We start from the raw sequence: 11,214 nt of genomic DNA on the forward strand, positions 1-11,214 counted from the left end.
CGATGTGAAAAGTTCAGAATGTAAGTGACAGGTGTTTATGGTTCGCAATTGCATTAAACAGGCTCTTAAATGCAGGTTAAAGGCCTCCGTGAAATATAGAATATACCTCCAAACGCGGCCTAAATTTTTGCCATTTTGGACTTTGCATTACTTACCTACAGAATTAGCAGCGCTTTCGGTTAATCAACTGTCAGCGTAAATTGTGGTTGAGCAAAATGCTTCTAAATACCAGTAAGCACAGTTTGCTTGGCCTGTTGCTTTTTTTTCCCCCTTTCTTTCTTCTTCCCTTGGGCCTTCCAAAGGCCTTCAGCTGATGGAGAGCTTTTAATTTCACATTTTGGCCCCCACCGCAGGTGATAAACAAAGGTTTCCCCGCTGCTCTGGCTGGGGTCAGTTATCCGGCCTCCCTACTCCCCGTAATCACACACAAAAGGTGCCTGAGATCCACAGCTAATTTGCGGCCTCTGTTTAGCAGAATTTAATAGCAGGTATTACTGCTGCCGCAGTAATTAAGGACCTTTGTCAATAAGACGAAATGGATGGCCACACTTGGTTGTAATCAGTGGGCTCTCGAGAGCCAGAGGAGTGAAAAGGGAGAGAAGCAATCCATTTTGTGAATAACACGGTCCTCCCGGCCTCCCTCCCTCCCAGATCGGGCAGTGGAATAATAATTCCCCAGGCAATGAAAGTACAGGAATAAAAGTACTTACCCTCCAGCCGGTGATTTTTTTTTGACTTTTTATTTACTCTACTGAGCTTTCTTATTTGCTCCGGGCTGCATTTGATGAAGTATTGTTTAAACAGCACAGAGCAAAATGGATGTGGGGAGGTGGGGAGAGGAGGAGGAATTTTAACCAGGTGGCGGGGAGGCGCCCAGCTTGAAGGTGGACAGCCATTCGGTTTATCAATTATTTCTCCGGGGTACAGAAAAAAAAAAAAAAAAAAGAAAAAGAAAAAAAAAAAAAAAGGAAAAAAGACAAAACCAAGTGGCTTCGTGAAGAGGTGGAGGGTGTCATTTAGAGCTGTCTCTGAACATAGTCATTCAGCTCTAAATGGGTCGCCTGTAACAAGCGCGAAGTGAACTTGGGGGAGCATTGTCACCCTCAGCCTCCTCCCTAATGTACGGCTGAATGGCCCAGCAGAGGGGGGGCAGGGAAGGGGGGGCAGGGGCTGGCAGCCACAATTCAAAGAGACCTTCAAGGTGTGTGCCCCTCACAGTAATTGGAGAGGAAGCTGCCTTTCCCTTGCCGATTCCCTGCCTTTTTCTGGTTTTAACAAGCATGATGCTTTTAATAGTGCTTTGAGTACCATCTCTTTATACGCCTCTCCCTTTTTAAAGCAGCCTTAACTATATCCTTTCTGTCGCTAATGTCTGAAAAACTTCTACCTTTAATCATTCCGGGATGAGGCGGCCAACAAGCGGCCCCTCTCCTTTAGCAATTACGGCTGGATAGTCACAGGCGGGAGGGAGCAGGGGGTGCGAGGGGGTGGGTTGTGGGGAGCCGAGGCTGGGCCCGGCGCTTGGGCACCTCCAAGGGGCTTCTTGTTAGCGGGAGCCTGGGGGTCAGTTTTAAAAGCCCCAGTCTGCAAGGTGCGAGACCCCTCGAACAATGCCCCTGGATTTGGCTGATAAAGAAAGACGGCAGTTGGCTCTGTGGCCCCTCCGGGACACCTCCCCCATTCACGTCCAGTCCAGCACACAGTTGGCTTCTTTCCTGCTCAAGAGTCCATCCCGAACTGGGCGGAGCGGTGGAGTCTTTCTGTGAGATTGAGCTAGAAGGGTTTCACAAGCACCTCTGGGCTGGGAAGGAATTCAGGGTGGGCTGGTTCCAAGTGCAGGCTCCTACAGATGGTGCAGGACCGGTCCATCTGCCCTCCTGAGGACTAGCATGCATGCATGCACATGTGCGCACACACACACACACACACACACAGACACACACACACACACACACAGAGACACACACGGCTTTTGGGTCTCTCAGAAAGGCAGCAGGGGTGAGGCCAGGAGCTGCAGGGCCTCTGGCAGGGCAGGGGTGGAACCGGGGCAGGGAAGGCCATGATAGTCCATTTCTCAGCTGTTCCATTTCCGGCTTCTGAACACAGACTTCTCCTTCTGGAACAATCTGCACACCAAATTTGGCAGAGGTTTCAGAGGTGAAAACCTTCACAGAGAGAGGCTCTGAGGAGAGGAGGGAGGCGGGACTTCTTTAGAGCTTCTGAGCATCCCTTCTCCAAAGAAGCAGCCAGGAAAGCATTCCTTTGGTCCCTTTCTCTCCAGGCATCAGAGCTCGAGTCCTGACGCTGGAGCAGCCTAGCTCAGCCTAAGGCAGTTTTCTATGTCATGTTATTTTATTTTTATTTTTTGGTTTGCACTTGAGGCATATGGAGGTTCCCAGGCTAGGGGTCAAATCAGAGCTATAGCTGCCGGCCTACACCACAGCCACAGCAACCCTAGATGCCAGCCGTGTCTACCACCTACACCGCAACTCATGGCAATGCCGGATCCTAACCCACTGAGCAAAGCCAGGGATCGAACCTGCAACCTCATGGTTCCTAGTCGGATTTGTTTCCGCTGTGCCATGACAAGAACTCCCTAGGCAATTTTCTTATCGGTAAAGTGCAGGTGAATAGCTTCTACCTTCTCAGGGGAGCTTGTGAGCCTTCGCAAGGTGATGCTGGCAAGACTCACTGCCTGAGGCAGAGGGAGCCAGCCCATTCGTCATTGGTGTTGTTTTGCCTCTAAAGGTTCATTGGATTCCTCTCGATTTTTCTGGAAAATGGGGGTGGGGTTGCAGCCTGATTTGGGGGCTCAGAACAGGAGAGCATGTTGTGAATTCCCAGCGGCTGTAGGTTTGGGACCGTGTCAACATACTTACAACACCAGACAGTCAGGTGGTTAGCCATCACTTAGGAAGGTTGTGCTTTGTGCAAAATTACAGGGGAGAAGTGAGGGAAGAGGTGGCTGGCCAGGGAAAAAGGAAACCTCTTTCCTCAGTCTGCTGCCCTCCGAGCCAGAGGAGGGGTGCTGTAGTAGGCTGAGACCAGCCCTAAAGATACGGTGGGCCCTCCACGTCCAGGGGTTCTGCGTCCGTGGATTCAACCAGCGGTGGATCCAAATATTTGGGGAAAAAAAAAATCCAGAGTTCCAAAAAGCAAACCTTAAATTTGCCATGCTCTGTCTGCCATTTACATAGTATTTATGTTATATCTACGACTATTTACATGGTATGTATAACCATTTACATGGTATTTATAACTATTTACATGATATTTACATTGTATTAGATATTATAAGTAATCTAGAGATGACAAAGTATACTGGAGGATGTGTGTAGGTTATATGCAAATACTAGGCTATTTTATACAAGGAGCTTGAACATCTCTGGATTTGGGTATCCACAGAGGGTTCTGGAACCAATTCCTGGTAATCTATGAATGTTACCTTACAGAGAGAAAGAGTCTTTTCCCTCCCAGATTTATTGAGATATAATTGACATATAAATTAAGATGTACATGCAACATAATTCTTTGATATATAGATATATTGTGAAATGGTTGTAAGATTGGTTAATATTCATCACCTCACATAGTTATAAGAGATTTTTCCCTTGTGAAAAGAGTTTTTAATATCTACTCACTTAGCAATGTTCAGATGTACAATATGGGATTAGATGTAGTCACCATGCTGCACATTTTCCTCAAAACTGGAAGTTTGCACCTTTTGACCACATTCACCCATTTGTCCCACCCCCTGCCTCTGGCAACTATGAATCTCCTGTTTCTTTGGGTTTGATGTTTTAACATTCTACATGTAAGTGAGATCATACAAAATTTGTCTTTGGCATTTCACTTAGCTTAATGCCTTCAGGGTTCATCCATATTGGCACAAATAGCAGGATTTCCTTCTTTTTCATGGCCGAGTAGTATTCCATTGCATCCACCATATTTTCTTCATTTAGTCATCTGTCAGTGGACACTTAGGCCATGGCCATGTCTTGGCTATTGTGAATAGTGTTGCAGTGAACATGGGGGTATAGAGGTCTCTTGGGACAGTGACTTTGTTTTCTTTAGATATATGCCCAGAAGTGGGATTGCTGGATCCTCTGGTAATTCTCTTTTTGATTTTTTGAGGATGCTCCATGCTGTTTTCCATGGAGGCTGCACCAATTTACATTCCCTCCAACAGTGCAGAAGGGTTCTCGTTTCTCCACATCCTCACCAGTGTTAGTTATTTCTTGGCTTTTTGATGATGGCCATTCTGATAGATGTGAGGTGAAAAAGCGTCTTTTCAGATGCGATTAAATGAAGGGCCTCTAGATGGGGAGATTATTCTGGATTGTCTGGGTGGATCCTTAATGCAATCACACATGTTCTAATAAGAGAAGCAGAGGAAGATTCGACATGGGCAGAAGAGCAGAAGGCAATGCAGAGATGGAGGCAGAGACTAGGGCAATGCTGCCAGGAGCCAAGGAATGCCAACAGCCACCCTAAGCTGCAAGGACTGAGGAGTGGACTCCCGGGAGCCTGCAGAGGGGGCACAGCCCTGCTAACAGCTTGACTTTGGCTTTCTGGCCTCCAGAACTGTGAGAGGATAGATTTGTTTTAAGCCACCCAGTTTATGGTAATTAATATAGCAACAGAGTTCCCCTGTGGCTCAGAAGGTTAAGGGTCCAGTCTTGTCATTGCAGCTTGGGTAGCTTCTATGGCATGGGTTCAATCCTCGGCCCAGGATCTTCCACAGGCAGCAGTACAGCCAGCCCTCCCCCTGCTCCAAATTTAAAAATATATAAAATACAGCAGCCAAGGATACTAACACAGACGCCTGCTGGAAGATCCTTTTCCATAAGTGAGTCAAGCGAACACTTGAAGTGAGGGAGAAGAGGTTCTGTGGAAGGGCAAAGAAATGTTGTCAGAGGTCCGTTCAGTACTATTATTTTTTTTCTTTTTATGGCGACACCTGCAGCACATGGAAGTTCCTGGGCCATATGCTCCGGGGGTTGAATTGGAGCTGCAGCTGCTGGCTACATCACAGCCGCAGCAACGCCAGATCCGAGCCCCATCTGTGACCTATACTGCAGCTTATGGCAATGCTAGGTCCTTAACCCACTGATCAAGGCCAGGGATCCAACCCACATCCTCACAGAGACAGTGTTGGGTCCTTAACTTATTGAGCCACAACAGGAACTCCTGTTTGGTACAATTTTTTTTTTAAAGTTTTATTGAAATATAGTTAATTTACAAGGTTGTGATAATTTCTGCTGTACAACAAAATGGCCCAGTCATATATATACACACATCCATTCTCTTTCAGATTCTTTTCCCACATAGATTATCACAGAATACTGGGTAGAGCTCTCTGTGCTATACAACAGGTCCCCATTGGTCAATCGTTCCATATACCTCAGTGTGCATAGGCCAATCCCAACCCCCCTGTCCATCCCCCACCCCGGCCCGTCCCCTTTGGTAACCATAAGTTTTCCAAAGTCTGTGAGTCTGTTTCTGTTCTGCAAATAAGCTCATTTGTATCCTTTTTAAAAAAAAGATTCCACATATAGGTGATATATGATGTTTGTCTTTCACTGTCTGACTAACTTCACTTAGTATGATAGTTTTTAGGTCCATTCATGTTGCTGCAAATGGCAATATTTCATTCTTTTTTATGGCTGAGTAGTATTCCATTGTATGTAAGTACTACATCTTCTTTATCCATTCCTCTGTTGATGGACATTTAGGTTGCTTCCATGTCTTGGCTATTGTAAATAGTGCTACAGTGAACATTGGTGTGCATATATCTTTTTGAATGTTTTTTTTCCTGCATATATACCCAGGAGTGGAATTGCTGGAGCATATGGTAATTCTATGTTTCGTTTTTTGAGGAACCTCCAAACTGTTTTCCATAGTGGTTGCATCAGTGTACATTTCCACCAACAGCGTAGGACAGTTCCCTTTTCTCTATCTATACAAATATAAATATATAAAAATATTAGCTATACAAATATAAGATTTATATCTCTTAAAGATCTATATCTTTAAATATAAGATCTATATCTCTTATTGAGAGATATATAAATATGTATAATAAATATAAGATCTGTATAAATCTATAAATATATTTATATAATCTATAAATATAACAAATGTATACACATATTAAATAGATATGTAAATATATTTATATAGAAATATAAGATCTGTATCCCTTAGAAAGCTCTATATCTCTAAATATAAGGTCTTTATCTCTTATCAAGAGATATATATATGAATATATAGTAAATATAAGATCTATATATATAAATATATAAATTTAATAAATGTAAATGTATTAGATAAATACATAAAAATAGATTTGTATACAAATATAAGACATAGAAATATAAGCTCTATATGTCTTAGATCTATATCTCTAAAATAAACAGAAGTCAGGTTTGGCAGATATGACAGGCACAAAGCATATTCTTTTAGCTCCTATGAGGAAAACTGTCAATTTGTTCTAGAAGCACAATAATTAAAGAGTGATGTTCACTAAGTGGACATAATGGTTTATTGCAGTTCTGTCCAAATCCCTAGCACACCTGAATGTTCGTGTTCAGAGTAGAGCACGGGGGAGAGGGAATTTCTGCTGTTTGAGGGGCGCCCATGGGCTGTAACCCACCTCGCCCCAGCCCCTCCCTCAGTGCCTTTTCTCCGCTGCTGGCTCTTAATCAAGGAGCGTGCCCACTGTCCTGCTAGTCGAGGGGAGGGCAGCGGGCCTGCAGGGCACCAGAGCAGTCTGCTCAGAGCCCTGGATGGGGCTTGGCTGTGTCTGCAGGAACCACAGATACCAATGGTGAGGTGTGGGAAGGGCGGTGGCAGGGCTGTGTGATGGAGGCTGCAGAGAGGAAGGGCACAGTTCAGACAGCTGGGTAAGTCCTGGCTGTGTGACCCAAGGCAAGTGTCTTAACTACTCTGTGCTGCAGTTTCGATACTAGAAAACGAGGATCATAACCTATTGATAGTTAAGGGTTATTGAGAAGCTGAACTATAGTAAAACTCATCCAGTGCCCGGAGCAGTGTCTGGCTTGGGCAGTAGTCCTCCAGGGCGGTCTGCTGCTTTTATTAACTTTGTGGAAAGAGCAGTGCTCTCTGAGCTGACAGACCTGGGGCAAGCCCTGTTTTGGTCACTCGGCAAGACCCTCTCTGTGCCTTGGTCTCCTTATCCGTAAACCATGGAAGGTAAGGAGGCCTCTCTTATGGGACAATTAGGAAGATTAAATGGGACGCGTTGTAGAAAGCATCTATATCTTCTAATTCCTTGTCATTTCCTTCCTTCTCTCCATGTCTTCTACAACTTAAGAAAATTTGCTCTTTTAGCAGGTCCTTCTTTGCGTCCGATCTTGAGCTTTTAGGCAGCCATCTACCAGGTTTGCTGACAGTTGTTGATCAACTCTGGGCCCGCTCTATGGCTCCCATGGCCCCTGAGCCGTGGGATGGGGAGAAGAGAGGCGTCAGGCTCTGTCCTTGTCCCCAAGAAGTGCCCAGAGGGTTGCCAGATAAAGTGCAGGATGCCAGTTAAGTTTGAACTTCAGATACTCAGCAAATACATTTTTTTTTAAATTTCAGTGTGCCCCAAACATTGTTTGGGAGGTATATATACTAACAAACCATTCATTGTTTATCTAAATTAAAATGTAACCAGGGTCCTGAATTTTTATTTGCTAAATCTGGCAACTCACAGGGTAGCCAAAAAAAAAAAGAAAAAAAAAAGAATTTGAGTCAAAATGTTACTGATTGCATATGTATAAAACACTCACACTGTATACAATTCTGCAGGTGTAATAAACCATAATGAAAAAGAAAAAAATCTAGCAACTCAGTGGCCCCTACTGCTCCATGAAAATGCCAAATTGGGGTCACTGCCCATTGGTTTGGGGGATTCCGTCTGAGATTGCTGGTGCCCAGGATCTGGCTCTGCCCTCTCCCTTCCTCGGTCCTGGGGCCCTGGGCAAGTCCTCCCTTCCCCTGTCCTGTGTCTTGGTTCCTCCTCTGCACTGGATTATCTCTCCGTGGTCTTTCTGGTTCCCTTCCTTTGACTTCAGACTTGGTAGAAGCCAGGCAAACCAGGCATCCTGGTATGATGTAGACACCATTACCCATAGCTTGATTACATTTTTCTCTTCTCGAACACTTGCTCTGGCTTTACATAGACACAATCCAAGTGCCCCTGACCTGCCCTTTCAGTCCCAATTCTCAGCACTTGTAAGAAAAAGTCTCCCTGTAACACAGCCCATTCCCCAGGCTGAATCTCTAAAGGGCATTTTGAAGCCCTTTTAATTTCCAATCCATTAAAAAAATAAACCTTTGGAGGGTTTGCTTCCTACATAGAGGCATGCTTCTCAGCGCGACAGCTGTCAAACTGAGAAGCATTCCATGAATTCTCCAAGTAATTTAAAAGTTGCTCCAACTGAAATATGGGGTGATACCTACTCGGCTGAAATGGTGCCATTTGTACCTGAGTAATTCAGTTCACTTGTCTTGTTTTTGTTTGTGTTTTTGTTTTTTTCAGGGAATTACTTTCATGAGGAGGAGGACGTTTCACTCAGCTACAACGTGGGTGTTCGAATCGAACCTGTGACTCTATTTCTAATCCGTTCTACCTTTCACGGCACCTCTGGGAAGGGTGATCTCTTAAAGCATCGCTTGTCTTTGGCAGTAATTACTTTTGGATGTGAGCAAAAAGTCCATTTGGGGGCTCTGCTCTGTGACATCTGTGTGTATATATATAAAATCCTTTCAAGAGCTAAGCCTCCCACTCACACGTGAGTTTCCTTCTCTTGAGAGATTAAAATACCGCAGCCACTATTTGTTTGGAGCAAACAGAGTGCCGTGAAGTCCTGTAATAGTTCCTTATAGGAACCGGAGCCACAGATTTTCTTACTAATCTTGCGAATGCCTTAGAAGCTACCTGGTGCCTCCCAAACGCATAGGCTTCCCTTGATGCAATTTCTCAGCCGTTTCCCCTGCTGCCTTATGTGATGGCTCGGCCAGCTTTATTCTCCTCCCTTCCCTCTCTCTTATCTCTCCCACCTCCTCCCTCTTTCTCCTCCTTTCTCCCTTCACAGATTCCAACTTTTCAGTCACAATCAGCCGGCGATGTCTGCCATTGGGAAACCTTGCTTCCATTTTTCCCCCCAGAAAAATGGAACCGGTTTCTTTTAACCAGTGCAAGGCTCTCCTCTCTAAAAGGTTTTTATTATTGAGTGCCCGGGGTCCTTAGTTTCAGACATTTATCTTCCAGCTAAGCAGGAACAAAAGAGAGAGGCAGCCTCCTGCACCTTCTGCACCCCGAGTTTCTGAGTAATCACCCAGCAGTTAAATTGAAGGGGCCACGACATCTTCTTCATTGTGTCACTTTGGGCTTTCTTGTTAATTTATGAGCTTCAACTGTCAAAATAGTTTGTGCAACGGACCCTAAAAATGGTGATGGATCATATCAATCAATCGGGTTTTATAGCCTGGTTTCCCTCGCAGCAGGCCTGCCTGCTGTATACAGCACATTAAGAGAAAAACCGCATACACAGTAGAGGTGCCCCAAGTGAATACGTAATACCCCCCACATGCATGCCTTCCTGGAGGGCTCTAGGATGCTTAATGCACTGATGACATTTTGCATCCCCCCTCCCCTGGGTCCTCATGATGAGAACCGGAAGTTCTTGGACCCGTTGGGAGGGAGGTCCTTATTCTGGAGGACCCCGTTATCTCAAGCTTACCGTCTCTCATTGCTATTATAACTGGGTCGTCTAAGGTGGCGCCTTCAGGGGCGCCAAAGACAAGCGTGTGGTGATGAGGTACGGAGGATGGAGGCAAAATTCAGCTCCAATGAGACAGAAGTTTAAAACAAAATCGTTGTGACTATGGAGTCTAAGTAGGTACTCAGTCATTTATGAAACCTGTCTGCAGACTTGAGGTGCCTTCAGATCCTAGTCTACTTTCCTGAGTAAGTTTGTCGGAGGTGAGCACTTGATAATGTGAACGTGGTGTGTTTCTTCTGGATTATTATGCAAATCTTTTTCACTGTGGTTTCACAGCTGCTCTGGAGGCATATGGTATTTCCCCGGGGCTAGGGGTTGAGTGGGAGCTGCAGCTGCAGGCCTACACCACAGCCATGGCAACACCGGGTCCTTAACCCACTGAGCAAGGCCAGGGACAGAACCTGCATCCTCACAGAGACAATGTCAAATGTCAAATACTTAACCCGCTGAGCCACAAAAGAAACTCCTTTTTTCACCTTTTTTTCCCCCTTGTTTCAAACCACTAATAAAAGTTCATTATTGAAAAACTTGAAAAATACAGAGAAATATGGAAGAGAAAAAACACCTTATCTTCCAACCAGGGCCAACCTCTGTTAGCATGTGTTTTATTTTCTGCCTTTTGTGCACGTAATTTTACATATTCGAGATAATCTATCTATACAGTTTTGTCTCTTCCTTTTTAAAACAATTCTCTAAGCATTTTATTTTTTGTGTGTTTGATCCCAGAGTCGGTATGTACCATAGTTCATTTAGTCAGTTCTTTTGTGTTGAGTATTTTTTTTTTTTTTTTTTTTTTTTTTTTTTTTTTTTTTTTTTTTTGCTATTTCTTCGGGCCGCTCCCGCGGCATATGGAGGTTCCCAGGCTAGGGGTCTAATTGGAGCTGTAGCCACCGGCCTACGCCAGAGCCACAGCAACGCAGGATCCGAGCCGCGTCTGCAACCTACACCACAGCTCACGGCAACGCCGGATCGTTAACCCACTGAGCAAGGGCAGGGACTGAACCCGCAACCTCATGGTTCCTAGTCGGATTCGTTAACCACTGCGCCACGACGGGAACTCCTGTGTTGAGTATTTTAATAGTTTGTCATGTTTTGTCATCAGCTGGAGGGGCCGGGCTGAGAGGCTTTTGGAAACCATTCCAGAATGAATGACCAGCGGAGCTGGACACTTTCTAGTCTCCAAATATCTTCTCTTATTCCAAAAAGAGTATGAAGCCCCAGTGCCCTCTGGATATGAACTCTCACTAGGGTGCCCTTCCCTAGACTTCTCTGCAGAGCTGATGAACTCCTATTCATCCTTCAAGACCTGGCTAAAGCAGCCCTTCCTCTGCGAATTCCTGATTCTCGCTCTCCATGGAGTTGGCCCCACCCTTCTTTGTGTTGGCCTCCATGTTAGCCCATCAGAGGGCTCGCAGAATTGTAT

Source organism: Sus scrofa, chromosome 14 (genome assembly GCF_054392235.1).
Source record: "Sus scrofa isolate SSC_HxYL_T2T_F1_AM1 chromosome 14, Sscrofa_HxYL_maternal_Yorkshire_Landrace_v2.0, whole genome shotgun sequence".
NCBI classification, from domain to species: Eukaryota; Metazoa; Chordata; class Mammalia; order Artiodactyla; family Suidae; genus Sus; species Sus scrofa.